The 17,270-nt window shown below is 38.5% G+C and overlaps 1 protein-coding gene across 2 annotated transcripts in view; it reads left to right on the top strand.

Annotated features, from left to right (window-relative positions):
- The window catches only part of LOC102275430 (alpha-amylase 2B), a 76,144-nt gene that overhangs the window by 40,670 nt on the left and 18,204 nt on the right, over positions 1-17,270 (top strand). The window contains exon 1 of one of the 2 annotated variants that reach the window (XM_005897949.2): positions 9,873-10,148. The exons of the other annotated variant lie outside the window; for it this stretch is intronic. The gene's annotated coding sequence lies outside the window, so the exon portion shown is untranslated. Of the gene's footprint in view, positions 1-9,872; positions 10,149-17,270 lie in introns of those variants that run through there. 2 annotated transcript variants of the gene reach the window in all.

The raw sequence follows: 17,270 nt of genomic DNA, 5'->3' as shown, positions 1-17,270 counted from the left end.
CTTTGTTAATTTCATTAGTATGTGTCTTGGCATGTTTCTCCTTGGGTTTATCCTGTAAGGGACACTTTGTGCCTCTTGGACTTGATTGACTATTTCCTTTTCCATGTTGGGGAAATTTTAAACTATAATCTCATCAAAAATTGTCTCATAACCTTTCTTTTTCTCTTCTTCTGACACCCCTGCAATTTGAATATTGGTGTATTTCATATGGTCCCAGAGATCTCTGACACTGTCCTCAGCTCTTTTCATTCTTTTTACTTTAGTCTGCTCTTTAGCAATTATTTCCACCATTTTATCTTCACTGATTCGTTCTTCTGCTTCAGATATTCTGCTATTGATTCCTTATGGAGTATTTTTAATTTCAGTAATTGTTTTGTTTGATTCTGTATATTTATTCTTTAATTCTTCTAGGTCTTTGTTACTTGATTCTTGCATTTTCTCCATTTTGTTTTCAAGGTTTTTGATCATATTAACTATCATTATTTTGAATTATTTTTCAGGCAGTTTGCCTATTTACTCTTCATTTATTTGGACTTCTGTATTTCTAGTTTGTGCCTTCATTTATGTAGTATTTCTCTGCCTTTTCATTATTTTTTTAACCTATTGTTTGAAGTCCCCTTTTCACAGGCTTCAAGGTTAAATTCTTTCTTCCTTTTGCTTTTTGCATGCCTAAGGTTGTCCCAGTGGTTTGTGTAAGCTCCCTATAGGGTGACATTTGTGTGGAGTTTTTGTTTGTTTGTTTGTTTTTCCTCTGATGACCATGCCTGAGTGAGGTGGCAATCCTGTCTGCTAATGATTGTGTTTGTATTTTTGTTTTGTTTGTTGTTTAGATGAGGCATCCTTCACAGGGTGCTACTGGTGGTTGGGTGACCAGGTCTTGTATTCAAGTGGTTTCCTTTGTGTGAGTTCTCACTATTTGGTACTCCCTAGGGTTAGTTCTCTGGCAGTCTTGGGTCTTGGAGTCAGTGTTCCCACTCCAAAGGCTCAGGGCTTGATCTTGGTCAGGAACAAAAATTCCACAAATGATTTTTTATGGCATTAAGTGAGATTAAAACAAATATCCAACAATGAGAAACCAAAGATGAACCCCAGACAAATGGCAGTTACAAAATCAGGGAAATAATAATTAAAATAATGGAAGATACACATATACACCCTTGAGCAAAGTGAATACAGTCCACCAAAAATAAAGTACAGCAGATTGACCTGGCGAACAAATTAAATCAAAAATTGTATTTACTACTTAAGAACAAAATTAACTAAGGCACAAAGCACAAAAATGGAAAACAAAACTAAACAAGGTGCCAAGTGAGGAATAAAGCAATCAAAACAAAACTAACAAATACATTGAGAAGAGAGGAAAGAAAGAAAGAACAGATATGCAAAGTTAAATAGAGGTAGATGAAGAAGATTTATATATATTAAAGATTAACTGTAAGGGGAAAAGAACAGTAGGAAAGGCAAACGAAGTAATAAATGTACCAAAAAATATAATAGGTTTTTTTTAAAAATTAAAAATATAAAAAGAGAAAAGAAAAAAAATGGAAGAAGAAAGAAAAAAGGGGAGGGGGAAGGAAAACTCCACAGAACTGCAAAAGCCCAATGTAGACACCAAGGTTTATAACAACAAAAAGTGTGACTGCATATTCGCATATACATATACACCCATAAGCAAAATCAAAACTGTCCAACAAAAATAAAGTACAATAGATCAACCCGGTGAACAAAGGAAACCAAAAATTATACCTACCAGAACAAAACTAACTAAAACACAAACTGGAAAACAAAACTACAGCAAGGTGCCAATTGGGGAATAAAGCAATGGAATAAAACTAACAATGTTGAGAGGAAAGGAAAGAAAGAACAGATATGCAAAGCTAAATAGAGATAGATGAAGATTTACATACATTAAAGATTAATTGCAAGGGGCAAAAACAGTAAGAAAAGCAAACAAAGGAATAAATGTAGAAAAAATAATAATAGGTTTAAATAATTAAAAAAGAGAAAGAAATAAGGAAAACACAGAACTACAAAACCCCAACACAGAGGCAGTTTTATAACAACAATTTAAAAAAAAATGTGATCGAGAAAAGAAAAAGCTCAAAAGCTTAATTAGATTTCATAATGCCAATAAAATCAACAACTATAACATGGGGTGGGGGGAGAAAAAAATACAAAAGAATCTATCAAGCAAATCAAAACATAAGAATAATAAATGTTTTTCTTGAGTCACTGCTGTCAGCTCAGATTCTAATCTGTCCTTACACCTATGTGATCTTTCTTCCAATGTCCACAGCTATCAGAACTAGTGCATTTTCTTTTGTGGGCACTCTCAATGAGCTTTTATATATTCCATAGACACAGAGTCTGCCTAGTTGATCGTGTGGATTTAATCTGCAGTTTGTACAGCTGGTGCGAAGGTTTTGTGTCTTATTCCTTAGCCACACTGCCCCTGGGTTTCAATTATGGTTTTATTTCCACCTCTGCATGTGGGTTGTCCACTGGGGTTTGCTCCTGAGGCTGCCCTGGAGGACTTGGGTTTGCCCCTGTGAGGGCCAGATGTGGAGGTGGTACAGCTGCTTGGGTTGCAGGGGTTCTGGCATCACCAGGTACTCAGGGGAGTTGGTGGCTAGGGCAGCAGGAAATATACTGGTCTAGAAGGGTATGGCAACCAGTATTGGCCAATATGCTCCAGTGTTTTTGCCTGGAGAATCCCCCTCCCTGACAGAAGCCTGGTAGGCCACAGTCTATAGGGTGGCAAAGAGTCGGACATGACTGAAGCAACCCTTCATGCATAGACTCAAGACTCTTTTTTTGCCTGTGACACCTATGCCCCAATAAGAGTTGAGTGTGAAGGTGGCACAGCTGCTTGGGTTGCAGGGACCTAGCAGCACCAAGTGTGCAGGAACACGGACTGCCTCTACTGCAGGAGTTATGGCCCTGTCAGAGTCTTTTTCTGAGCCCCTTGTAGCTGGCGATCAGAAGGCCTCTTTGGCCAGTCTTTCTCCATAGCTCCGCCTGTTCAGGTACTTAGAGGACTCCCTTGCCTGGGGTCCTTCTCTGTTGTTTGGAGCATCAGGCACATAGAGGGGGCCCACCTGACTGGGCTCCTACTCTGTGGATCAGCACATCAGGCCCTTAAAGGGGCTCCCTGGGTGGGATCCTACTCTGTAGTTCAGCACATCAGTCACTTAAAGGAGCACCCTGGGTGGGGTCCTACCTTGTAGTTCAGTGCCTCAGGTGTTTGATGGGCTAGCTTCTCTATTGTTCAGCTGCTGATGCTGGCATGTGGAGAGAGAGAGGCTATGGTGATGGCTCCACTCCCTATGGATGACTCAGCAGTATCGCCTTGCTTTCATGGCTGCCTGGCTTTCTTCCACAGGCATATCCCACCATGATCTCCTCTCTCCCATCCCTCGATCTGTCTCTCCTCAGTCAACAGCAGCTCTCACCCTGGGATTGCTCCACATTCCCCAAACTCCAACTCCCAGCCACTGCACCTTCCAGGGGCCCCTAATTCTTGTTTGTAGTATGTATGACTGGCAAGGACTATCTGATTGTCATTCCATTTAGGCTGCTACAGATCAGCTGTTTCACTCTCAGCCATAAATGTTTCTCCTCTAACTCAGACAGTTGCCCTGATGTGGGGATCAGACCCTTGCTTTAGTTCCCCCATCCGCCGAGGGCAGGTCCAGTGCTACTAACACTCCTGTTTTTCCCCCTAGTTCCTTCGTCCTACAGAGTTTTGGATGGTTCTGTATATTATTTTCCTCTGCTCAGGTACTACTGTCCACTCACAGCTGGTGTTCTCCATGCACTTCTGTGTCTGAGGGTGTATTCCTGATGTATCCTTGGAGAGAGATGTACTCTAGGTCCACCTACTCTTCTGCCCTCTTGTTCTTCTCCCAAGATAATTTTTAATTTTCCTTTTGATTTCTTCTTCTGCTCATTGGTTATTCAGAAATGTTTTGTTCAGCTTCCACATATTTGTAGACTTTACAGCTTTTCTCTTGTAGATTTCAACTTCATACCATTCTGGTCATACAAGACAGTTGGTATGATTTCAGTCTTCTTAAATTTGCTAAAGTTTGTTTTAAATCCTATCATATGATCTATCCTGGAGATTCTGTGTTCACCTGAGAGGAATGTATTCTGCTACTATTGGGTGGAATGTTTTATAAATGTCTGTTTGGTCCATTTGTTCTAAAGTTTGGTTCAATCCATTGTTTTCCTTTTGATTTTCTGTCTGTATGACCTCTCCATTGCTTACAGTAGCATCTTAAAGTACCCTACGATTGTACTGTTGTCATTTTCCATTTGCTTAATATATTTTAGTGCTCTGTTGTTGGTTTCATGTATATTTACAGTTGTTACATCTTCTTGAAGTATTGAACTCTTTGTCATTATATTATAACCTTCTTTGTTGCTTGTTCCTGTTTTTGTCTCTAAGTCTATTTTGTCTTATATAAATATGGGTAACTTACTTGGAATATTTTCTTCTGTCCCTTCACTTTGAGCCTATGTATGTCTTTAGACATGAAATAAGTCTCCTATAGGCAGCATACAGTTAGGGCTTGTTTTCCCCAGCCCACTCTGCCTTTTGATCCATGAATTCAATATCTTTACAGTTAGAGTGATTATTGATATGAAAGGACTTACTACAGTTATCTTATTATTTGCTGTCTGCTTATATTTCATCTCTATTTTTTTCTTTTCCCTCTGTTTTTACCTACCTTTGTAAATTGGTGGCTTTCCCTAGTGATTTTCTCAGTCCCTCTTTTTATATTTTGTGTCTATTGTAGATTTTTGCTGTTTGGTTATCCTGAAGCTTACATAAAACATCTCATGGGAATAAAACAGTCTTTTTTTTTTTATCCTGATAGGAACTTTTCTTTTCTCATATATAAATATTCCATCAGTTTACTCCTTTTATATTTTTGATATCACAATTTTCTAATTTTTTTCTGTGTATTCATTACCAAATTATACTAGCTAGAGTTATTTTTAATGCTTTTTCATTCCACCTTTATACTATAATTGAATGGTTAACACACCTGTATAATATAGTTTTATAAATGTGATCTTTTATTTTTCATCTTTACTGAAGTATTGCATATTTTCAGATGTCTTTGTGTCACTAGTTGCATCTTTCCATCTCAGCTTGAAGAGCTTTTTTAGCATTTCTTGTAAGTCAGGTCTAGTGACTTCAGCTTTTGTTTGTATAGGAAAGCCTTTCAGTTCAGTTCAGTTCAGTCACTCAGTCGTGTCCGACTCTTTGTGACCCCATGAATCGCAGCACGCCAGGCCTCCCTGTCCATCACCAACTCCTGGAGTTCACTCAGACTCACGTCCATCAAGTCAGTGATGCCATCCATCCATCTCATCCTCTGTCGTCCCCTCCTCCTCCTGCCCCCAATCCCTCTCAGCATCAGAGTCTTTTCCAGTGAATCAACTCTTCGCATGAGGTGGCCAAAGTACTGGAGTTTCAGCTTTAGCATCATTCCTTCCAAAGAAATCCCAGGGCTGATCTCCTTCAGAATGGACTGGTTGAATCTCCTTGCAGTCCAAGGGACTCTCAAGAGTCTTCTCCAACACCACATTTCTTCTCCAACACCACATTTCAAAAGCATCAATTCTTTGATGCTCAGCTTTCTTCACAGTCCAACTCTCACATCCATACATGACCACTGAAAAACCATAGCCTTGACTAGACGGACCTTTGTTGGCAAAGTAATGTCTCGGCATTTCAATATGCTATCTAGGTTGGTCATAACTTTCCTTCCAAGGAGTAAGCGTCTTTTAATTTCATGGCTGCAGTCACCATCTACAGTGACTGGTTCCAAATAGGAAAAGGAGTACGTCAAGGCTGTATATTGTCACCCTGCTTATTTAACTTCTATGCAGAGTACATCATGAGAAATGCTGGGCTGGAAGAAGCACAAGCTGGAATCAAGATTGCCGGGAGAAATATCAATAACCTCAGATGTGTAGATGATACCACCCTTATGGCAGAAAGTGAAGAGGAACTCAAAAGCCTCTTGGTGAAAGTGAAAGTGGAGACTGAAAAAGTTGGCTTAAAGCTCAATGTTCAGAAAATGAAGATCATGGCATCTGGTCCCATCACTTCATGGGAAATAGATGGGGAAACAGTGGAAACAGTGTCAGTCACTCACTTGTATCCAATTTTTTGTGACCCCATGGACTGCAGCACACAAGGCTTCCCTGTCCATCACCAACTTCCGGAGCTTACTCAAACTCAGGTCCATTGAGTTGGTAATTTATTTCTTCGTTATATCTGAAGGATAACTTTGCCTGATAAAGTATTCTAGTGACAATTTTTAATCTTTCAACATATTTAATGTATCATGTCATTCCTTCCTGGCCTGTAGAGTTTCTTGTGAGAAATCCACTGATAGTCTAACAGAGTTCCTTTGTAGATCATGTTCCTTTTTTCTCTGGCTAAATTTAGGATTCTTTCTTTATCATTGATTTTTTTTAACAGTTTTCATTGAATGTGTATTGGAAAGATTTTGATATTGAGATAATAGGCTGTTCTATTACCTTCATGAATGTGTATGTCTAATTCCTTCCCCAAGTTTGAAAAGTTCTCAGCTATTATTTTTCAAATAAATTCCCTGCCCCCTTTTACCTTTCTCCTCCATCTGGTATACCAATTATTCTTATATTTGCTTCTCTGATTAAATTCTTAGGGTTCATAGTGTTTCTTTATTTAAAAAATGATCATAGTTCTTCTAACTGGATCATTTCTAAATTCTTATCTTCGCAGTCACTTATTCTTTCTTTCATCTAATCTGTTCTGTTACCTTTGCTGTCTAATGACTTCTTTATTTTATTTATGGGTTTATTCAGCTTCAGAATTTCTGTTTGGTTCCTAAAAATTCAGCTTATTTGGTAAACAATTCCTTCTAGTCATTAATTTTGTTCCGGAATTCATTGACTTTCCTTTCTGAGTTTTCTTATAGCTTATTGAATTTCTTCATAATAGCTACTTTGAATTCTTTATCAGATCTCAGTATTCTATGCCTTTGAGTTCAGTTCCTGGAGAATTATTATTTTCTCCTTGTGATACCATATTTCCTTGATTTTTCATGTTTGACATATGTGCCTCTGCTTTCACAGTTGAAGCAGCAAATAATTTCTCAGCTAAGAATTGCTTACTTGGGCTGTTACAGCTCAGTAGGCTGACAATTAGAAAGCTTTCTTTTGTTTTCCAGAAGGAGGCACTGTAGCTCAAGTTTTGCTGGCTCTTGGGACTGTGCTTGGGACTTTAAAAAGAGTTGGCATCAAAATGGGGGTAGGCTTGCTTAGGTTTAGCAACTGAGATTTTGAGGGTGCCAATGCTTGATAGGGGAATCCTAGAGTTAGGGAATTCAAGGATCCTGAAGCAGATAGTAGGAAATAGGTTCCTTCAATGCCTTTATCTTATCTGCCCCTTTTCCTTTCCTCCCCTCCTTCCCATCATAGAAGTCACTCCACAGAACTCCAGATCTACTAGGGAAAAATGGGACCTTGCATGTGGTCAATTTGTCACTCACCACTTTTGTTTTTCTCCTCCTCCTCTAACACAGAGGTAGCTACTTCCACTGCCAAAAGCCCAGTGTCATTTAAGGGTTACCTTGGAAAGGAGAGCTGCCTCAGCAAGTTCTTCCTTCTCCTCTACCTACAACCATGTCTCAGTCCTGCTCCAGTGGCATGCTGGGTTCCCTCATCAAGCTGGCTGGACCTCCGCAAATTCTGTCTCTAGTGAGGGTCCACCCAATTGTGCGTTCTCCAGGTTATACTTCTCCCAATTGGAGCAAATGAGAGTGGGGCAGACTCATCCATTCCCTTGGATCTGTAGCCCTCTTTGAGGCCCTATCTACCTATAGGAGGGTAGAAATCTTCTAAGTGTCCTGTATAAAAAATTCAGAGGACTTTTGTTTGGTTATGGATGTCCAATTAGTTATAAGTCAAATGGGAGAGGAAAAAAAGGAACAATTCATACCACCATGATGCTGATATCATGTCAGTTTTGCTCCTTTTTAGAGTGGTTATTTATCTAGTGTTAATGCTGCTTGTCTTGCTCTTAGTTCTTATTTTCTACATCAATAAAATGATTAGATAAGTGTTTTAAAATGACCAAAAGTAGGACAAGAACAATGTATTAATGGCAGATTTTTTATAAATCTATAATTTCATGATTTTATATTAAATATATATATATATTTTGAAATTTTGGTTATTACTGAAAATCTAGAAACCACTGGACTAGTTTTTTCCAATAATCTCTCTCAATGTTAACATTCTCTGATCTTATGGTTTATCCTTCCCTTGACTTCTTATATTCCAAGAGAAAGAAAATGTCATTTAAGAATATTTTATAAATCAAAGATCTTAAGGGAATTTAGTGGTTGTATCGGGAGAAGGCAATGGCACCCCACTCCAATACTCTAGCCTGGAAAATCCCATGGACAGAGGAGCCTGGTAGGCTGCAGTCCATGGGGTCGCTAAGAGTCAGACATGACTGAGCGACTTAACTTTCACTTTTCACTTTCATGCATTGGAGGAGGAAATGGCAACCCACTCCAGTGTTCTTGCCTGGAGAATCCCAGGGACGGGGGAGCCTGGTGGGCTGCCGTCTGTGGGGTCACACAGAGTCGGACAGGACTGAAGCGACTTAGCAGCAGCAGCAGCAGCAGTGGTTGTATCACTCAGGAGAGAATAGGTTATGCTGTAGTAACAACTAAAAATTCTCAGTGCCTTATAGTAACAAAGTTTTTCTCTCATGTTCATCTCAGATTAACAAGGGGATTCTTCATATTAGTCACTTTATAATCTGTCACAGAAAATCATCTTGACACATGTTTTACAATCATAGAAGCCTCAAAGTAAAACGTTACTTCTGTTTGCATTTCATTGCCAAAGCAAATCACATGAGCACACCTGAATTCAATAGGACAGGGGTGTATATTTCACCTGCAGGGAGGAGCACTGAATATTTATAAGCAACGTATAATACCAGAAATAAAAACTAACAGAAGTATTAATTTTTATTTAGAATGAAAGAAAAAATAGGAAATTTTGGAATAACTCTTACTATTTCTATAATCTTCTGAACATATTAACTAAACAGAAATTTCCATATTTTAAGATATTGTCACATATAATTTTTTGTTTGATTTTTTAGAACCACCCAATGAGGGAGATTAAAAAGACTGAATTGTGATAAAAACTCACTGCAGTGTTATTAATAGATCACTTGGTTTTGGATTTCAGTGTCAACATTTACTAAAATATAATCATGGACAAACTGCATTATTCCATTTCTTAGTTTCTCAGGTTTCTTCTTTAAAGACTGAGTATAATCATAATTCTATCCTGAATTTATATATCTGTGAGGAGTCAAAGTGATAATACATGGAAAAGGCACATAGTAATACTTGATGCACATCGTTAGTTGTAATTTTTTGAAATTTTATCATATTTATCAACAGTACTAGTATTCTCATTTTTCAGATGAAGACCTAAATGCAATCTACAGATTTTAATGTTTTCTCTAAGCTTCACATAGTAAATGGCAAAGCTTGGATTCAAAATTAGATTTCCAGTTTAGAGATTTTGTTTATAGTCTACTTACACTTAACTAATTTGACACAATTATACTCTAATCTGTGTCTTTAAGGTTATTTTAACAAAAAGTACCCCACCATAGATTTATATAAATGGATCAGGGAAAAAAAGACTGATTGAGATTGGGAGAGGATATTGAGAATGAGAAAGGAAAACAAATAGAAAGTAAGCAACTGAAAAGGCGTGGTGTCATTAGAAGAGGAGGCAGGGGAGCAAACTGAGCTGGGGGAGGGAAGTCAACAGTTTGCTCAGGAAGCAGGAGGCAGAGTGGCCAAATCTGGTGTCATGTGGAGCTCAGAGTATACTTTTTGTACAAATTAGATTTGGAGACTTTGAGCAGGATTGTAAGAGCACCTCTTGAAAAGAAGAGTATAGGAAATCTATAAAATCCTGAATTCAGATTTTTTTTTTCCTAACTGAAAAGAAAACTAAACCAGAACTGTGTGATTTTGTTGTTTTATAATTGGAAAGACTGAACTATGGATTTGGGAGACCACTGACTTAGGGAAGTTGATGTGGTAAGTTATTAAAATGGTTTTGAGTGTCATATAGTTCTTCCATTTTTTTCTCAAAATGAGTGATTTCTGTCATATGCTTTGATACGTTCAGAGTTCACAATCTATTTTAAACTTGTTGACAACTCAAGTTTCAGTATCCAGCAGCACAAAATGTACTCTGTGTTGAAATGCATCTGGGCCGTGGCTCAAAATGTTTCTCTCATTTTATAAGTGTGGTATGTAAATTTGATTGTCTTTACCTTCATTTCTCTAATCTTTACATGTGACTTATCCTGAGAATAAACCTTGTAGATAAGTCTAAGTAAACAGAACTTTTTTTCTTCTTAACATTAGATATGTTTTATTGAAACTTCAAATATAAATGCTCCCTAAAGAATATTGCTTTGTTAAAATATTATCAAAGATCCTATTTAATGTTTTTTAGGAATTCCTAAGACATGTCATTTGGTAAATTATAGTAACTATTAGAGTTTTAAAATAAAAATAAATTTCCACTTTTTAGAACAACCCAGAAAATATGAGGTGTGGGCAACAGAGCACTGATACTAGTATTACTGTGAATAGCTTCTCTGAGTAGAACCACTTTAGAAAGACTATAATAGCAAGTAGACTATAATAACAATAGAAGTAGATATAAAAACTACTTCAAGTTCTTATTTTTCTGTTTTATTATTAATGCCAAAGATGTCAAGAATTTGCAGTATTTACTTTTCAAGATATAAATATCTGTTTTAATGTCTCTGCTCTGAAGTTTATAATTCTTTAACTTAGATGAAAATTAAGATTACGTGAGAAAACATATGACAATGGCTGATCCTTGGTAAAAGTTATTATATGTTTTCATATCTCCACCTATGCTCTAATACTAATAAAATCCCCCAAATTGTGTCTGCAGGTTATCCTTTATTCTAATAATATTTTTATATGCTTTGTGAAAAACGCTTGTTGTTTAAAGGACAGTTCAGAGATAACTGATGAGGCAATGATGAGAAGTTTTTACAAAACTAATTTGTAGTCTGCCAGAACCTCTAAAGAGGTTTAAAAAGAGAGAGCTGGAAAGAAAGAAAAAGAAAAGAAAATGGGGAAAAATTACAAGTGAAAAACATTCCTAGTTTCTTCTTATCACCATCTGTTCCTCTGGGGGGATATGAAAATACTCTGAGATGTAGGAAATACTTGAGAATTTGGGAAGAGTGGAATGGAAAGACAATATTTAAGATGAAAAGTGAAAGTAGGATGAGAGCATGAGTTTCTAGCAGTTGAATAGCATCAGAAGTAAAAATAACAATATAATAATAGCATTACAGCAATGAAATATTGATACATTGAGCTTTTACTGTATCCATGCACTGGTATAACAACTTTACATGTATTGATCAGTTTAATCATCATAACAGCTCTATGCAGTACATATTGCTTTTTTCTAGTTTATAGATAAATTTTAAGGTCACACAGCTGATAAACATCAAGGTCAGGATTTAAACTATATTTTGTGTAACTCCTAAAGTCTCATTCTTAACCATTACATTTTAATATTTGAAACCTTGAGTCAAGTGTGAAGTTCAAATGATGCTCTTTTTCTCTCTCAACTCTTTATCACCATCAGTGCTATGTCATCCACTCTCTACTCAGTCTTTGCTATTCTGTTTCTAATATTCATCTATATTCAATTAGTTTCTTGTCCTCTTTGCAAATTTTCCTTCCTTTCTTGTTATTGAAAACATTTATTTGGTAATTAAACTCCTCTCCCTACTTTGAAGGCAACTTTATATGTTCCCTCCTAGCTGACCCGTCATATAGACTGCAAAGCTATAACACTGGATTCAACATCCGTATTGGTATCTTGTCAACTTTCAAGAGTCTAGCTCTCCAGGTCTGATAATCCCACCAGAGTGCATTGGCCTATACATGCTAGTTGCTTATAATGGCATTTGTTTTGATTGGTTGGCGTCTGTGCTAAATCAGTTGTTAAATATTTTGTGCGACATTTCTGAAACTATCATTTCTTTGTTGAAAACTGCCAAATCTCTCTTCTTTCTCCATATCTAGTGTTTTTTAATACAGTAAACTCAATATATCCCATAATCACTCTTCAGGGTCCCTAAACCAAGTCTGCCTCTAGATTACACTATGAATAATAATAGTATTGTCATTGTTCTACTCACTAACTTTTAAATCATAGAGTCACTAACCTTTAAATCATAGAGTTCTCTTTGATTCTTCCTTTTCTCTATTCCCCTACATTTGATTAGCTACCATTTTTGTAGAATTATCTCCACCAAATGTATTGTTGGGCTTCCCTGGTGGCCCCGACAGTAAAGAATCTCCCTGCAATATGGGAGACCCAGGTTTGATCCCTGGGTTAGAAGATCCCCCAGAGAAGGAAATGCCAACCCACTCCAGTATTTTGCCTGGAAAATTCTATGATCAGAAGAGCCTAGCAGGCTATAGTCCATGGTGTCAAAGAGTCAACACGACTGAGCAACTAACACACACAAATCTATTGTCTCTCTCCCCTTTATATCATTTCATTATTGCTGAATAACAATAATAACTTACTATGTCTCAGATATCTCTTTGTCGACTAAGTAGTTCTTCTATTGATTTAGCTATGGAACAATTGTTCAACTACAGTTAGCTGGTAGGTCAGCTCACATGATTGGAAAGGCTCAGGCCACTTAAATCTCTCCACATGGTCTTCTATCCCAGTTATCGCACCACAATGGTTCTCAGATTTTCAAGAGATGTACAGATGACAATCAAACTTCTGACTGTGTCTGTATCTTGTTTGCTGATATCCCTCTGGACAAAACAAGTTATAAACCAACTCCATAATCTATGTAGGAAGAGATTCCACAAAAATATGGATACTGGCAAATGTCATTCATTGGGTGGCACTTATTGGTACATAGTCTCCAATTTTTATTTTACTACTGAAATCCTAGTTCAGGTTTTTCATCACTAGTCTGTTTTACTACTGCATAAGTTTCTATCTTTGCCTGCCAGTTCTCTTTGCCTGCCAATCCAATCCATCTGCTATACTCCAGAAACTCTAATCTTGTTACATTCCATTTTAAAAACAAGCAAAACCTTCTGTAGCTTCTCATAATTTTCAGGAAAGTCTGCTTACTTTTCCCTGACTTTGCAAGACTCTCAATATAATTTTACTAAGTCCTATTGCTCCAACACTTCTAATTCAGTGTTCTATAAAACTATATTCAGTTCAGTTCAGTCGCTCAGTCATGTCCGACTCTTTGCAACCCCATGAATCTCAGCACCCCAGGCCTCCCTGTCCATCACCATCTCCCACAGTTCACTCAAACTCACGTCCATCGAGTCAGTGATGCTATCCATCCATCTCATCCTCTGTCATCCCCTTTTCCTCCTGCCCCCAATCCCTCCCAGCATCAGAGTCTTTTCCAATGAGTCACCTCTTTGCATGAGGTGGCCAAAGTACTGGAGTTTCAGCTTTAGCATCATTCCTTCCAAAGAACACCCAGGGCTGATCTCCTTTAGAATGGACTGGTTGGATCTCCTTGCAGTCCAAGGGACTTGCTATTCTCCTTGCCCAATTCCTACAATTGATACACATTTTTTTCTTATTTAAAAACCATTTCACTTTATTTTTTTTTTCATTAAAATAAAACTGATTCTTCAGGGCAGTTTTCAGTCAGTTCAGTTCAGTCACTCAGTTGTGTCTGATTCTTTGTGACCCCATGGACTGCAGCACACCAGGCCTCCCCTTCCACTAGCTCCTGGAGCTTGCTCAAACTCATGTCCATTAAGTCGGTTTTGTCATCCAACCATCTCATCCTCTGTCATCCCCTTCTCCTACCGCCTTCAATCTTGCCTAGCATCAGGGTCTTTTCCAATGAGTCAGTTTTTTGCATCAAGTGGCCAAGTATTAGAGTTTCAGCTTCAGTATCAGTCCTTCCAATGAATATTCACAACTGACTTCTTTCAGGATTGAGTGGTTTGATCTCCTTGCAACCCAAGGGACTTCAAGAGCCTTCTACAACAACACAGTTCAAAAGCATCAATTCTTTGGGCAAACCACTTCAGCTCTTGTGTTAAGAACCCCATGAACAGTATGATAAGGCAAGGCAATTTTACATTCCTCTATTCCTGTCAGTCACAAGGGATTTTCCTATAAATGGAATCCCAGAACACTTACTCACATGTCTCTTAAAATAATGATTATGTCTTTCACTTTATTATTGTTATTTGTATTTGTGCATGGACTTGTCCTTTCTCAGGCTTAATATGATAAAGGTGCTACAACAGTGCTGTCCAATAGAAATATAATGAAAACCACATATGTAATATAAAAGTTTTAGTAGCCATATTAAAAGAGATAAAAAGAAACTAGGGGATTTAATGTTAATAATAAAATTTTATCTAGCCTAATTGGGCTTCCCTGGTTGCTCAGATGGTAAAGAATCCTCCTGTAATAGGGGAGACCTGGTACGATCCCCGGGTTAGGAAGATCCTCTGGAGGAAGGCATGGCAACCCACTCCAATATTCTTGCCTGGAGAATCCCCATGGACAGAGGAGCCTGGCGGGCTATAGTCCATGAGGTCGCAAAGAGTCAGGCGCAACTGAGTGACTAAGCACAGCACAGCCCAGTGTATCACAAAGTATCTCATCATACAAATAAATTTTTTACATTCTTTTTCATACTAACTCTTCAAAATCTGAAGTATATTTTCCATATATAACATGTTTCTGTTTCAGTTCAGTCACTCAGTCATGTCCGATTCTTTGCAACCCCATGGACTGCAGCACACCAGGCCTCCCTATCCATCACCAACTCCTGGAGTTTACTCAAACTCATGTCCATTGAGTTGCTGATGCCGTCCAACCCCCTCATCCTCTGTTGTCCCCTTCTCCTCTTGCCTTCAATCTTTCCCAGCATCAGGGTCTTATCAAATGAGTCAGTTCCTTGCATCAGGTGGCCAAAGTGTTGGAGTTTCAGCTTCGGCATCAGTCCTTCCAATGAACATTCAGGGCTGATTACCTTAGGATGGACTGGTTGGATCTCCTTGCAGTCCAAGGGACTCTCAAGAGTCTTCTCCAACACCATAGTTCAAAAGCATCAATTCTTCGGTGCTCAACTTTCTTTGTAGTCCAACTCTCACATCCATACATGACTACTGGAAAAACCATAGCTTTGACTAATGGAGATTTGTTGGCAAAGTAATGTCTCTGCTTTTTAATATGCTGTCTAAGTTGATCATAACTTTGCTTCCAAGGAGTAAGTGTCCTTTAATTTCATGGCCTCAGTCACCATCTGCAGTGTTTTTGGAGCCCCCAAAAATAACGTCAGCCACTGTTTCCACTGTTTCCCCATCTATTTGCCACGAAGGGATGGGACCAAGTGCCATATTCATTGTTTTCTGAATGTTGAGCTTTAAACCAACTTTTTCACTCTCCTCTTTCACCTTCATCAAGAGGCTCTTTAGTTGTTCTTCACTTTCTGCCATAAGGGTGGTGTCATCTGCATACCTGAGGTTATCGATACTTCTCTGAGCAATCTTGATTCCAGATTGTGCTTCTTCCAGTACAGCGTTTCTCATGATGTACTCTGCATTGAAGTTAAAGAAGCAGGGTGACAATATACAGCCTTGACCTACTCCTTTTCCTATTTGGAACCAGTCTGTTGTTCCATGTCCAGTTCTAACCTGACCTGCATACAGATTTCTCAAGAGGCAGGTCAGGTGGTCTGGTATTCCCATCTCTTTCAGAATTTTCCACAGTTTGTTTTGAGTCACACAGTGAAAGGCTTTGCCATAGTCAATAAAGCAGAAATGGATGTTTTTCTGGAACTATCTTGCTTTCTCACTGATCCAGTGGATGTTGGCAATTTGATCTCTGGTTCCTCTGCCTTTTCTAAAACCAGCTTGAACATCTGGAAGTTCACGGTTCATGTATTGCTGAAGCCAGGCTTGGAGAAATTTGAGCATTATTTTGCTAGCGTGTGAGATGAGTGCCATTGTGTGGTAGTTTGAGCATTCTTTGGCATTGTCTTTCTTAGGGATTGGAATGAAAACTAACTTTTCCAGTCCTGTGGCTACTGCTGGGTTTTCCAAATTTGCTGGCATATTGAGTGCAGCACTTTAACAGCATTATCTTTCAGGATTTGAAATAGCTCAACTGGAATTCTGTCACCTCCAGTAGCTTTGTTTGCACTGATGCTTCCTAAGGCCCACTTGACTTCACATTCCAGGATGTCTGGCTCTAGGTCAGTGATCACACCATCGTGATTATCTGAGTCATGAAGACCTATTTTATACAGTTCTTGTATTCTTGCCACCTTTTAGTATCTTCTGCTTCTGTTAGGTCCATGCCATTTCTGTCCTTTATCAAGCCCATCTTTGCATGAAATGTTCCCTTGCTGCTGCTGCTAAGTCGCTTCAGTCGTGTCCAACTCTATGCGACCCCATAGATGGCAGCCTACCAGGCTCCCCTGTCCCTGGGATTCTCCAGGCAAGAACACTGGAGTGGGTTTCCATTTCCTTCTCCAATGCATGAAAGTGAAAAGAGAAAATGAAGTCGCTCAGTCATGTCCGACTCCTAGCGACCCCATGGACTGCAGCCTACCAGGCTCCTCTGTCCATGGGACTTTCCAGGCAAAAGTACTGGAGTGGGTTGCCATTGCCTTCTCTAAATGTTCCCTTGGTATCTCTAATATTCTTGAAAAGATCTCTGGTCTTTGCCTTTCTATTGTTTTCCTCTATTCCTTTACAATGATTGCTGAAGAAGTCTTCTTATCTCTCCTTGCTATTCTTTGGAACCCTGCATTCAAATGGATATATCTTTCCTCTTCTTTGCTTTTCACTTCTCTTTTCACAGCTGTTTGTAAGGCCTCCTCAGACAGCCACTTTGCTTTTTTGCATTTCCTTTTCTTGGGGATGGTCTTGCTCCCTGTCTGCCCTACAATGTCATGAACCTTTGTCCACAGTTCATCAGGCACTCTGTCTATCAGATCTAGTCCCTTAAATCTATTTCTGACTTCCACTGTTTCCCTACTTTCTTCAATTTAAGTCTGAATTTGGCAAGAAGGAATTCATGATCTGAGCCACAGTCAGCTCCTGGTCTTGTTTTTGCTGACTGTGTAGAGC

Source organism: Bos mutus, chromosome 3 (genome assembly GCF_027580195.1).
Source record: "Bos mutus isolate GX-2022 chromosome 3, NWIPB_WYAK_1.1, whole genome shotgun sequence".
Taxonomy (NCBI): domain Eukaryota; kingdom Metazoa; phylum Chordata; class Mammalia; order Artiodactyla; family Bovidae; genus Bos; species Bos mutus.
This window is presented reverse-complemented; position numbering and strand designations above follow the sequence as displayed.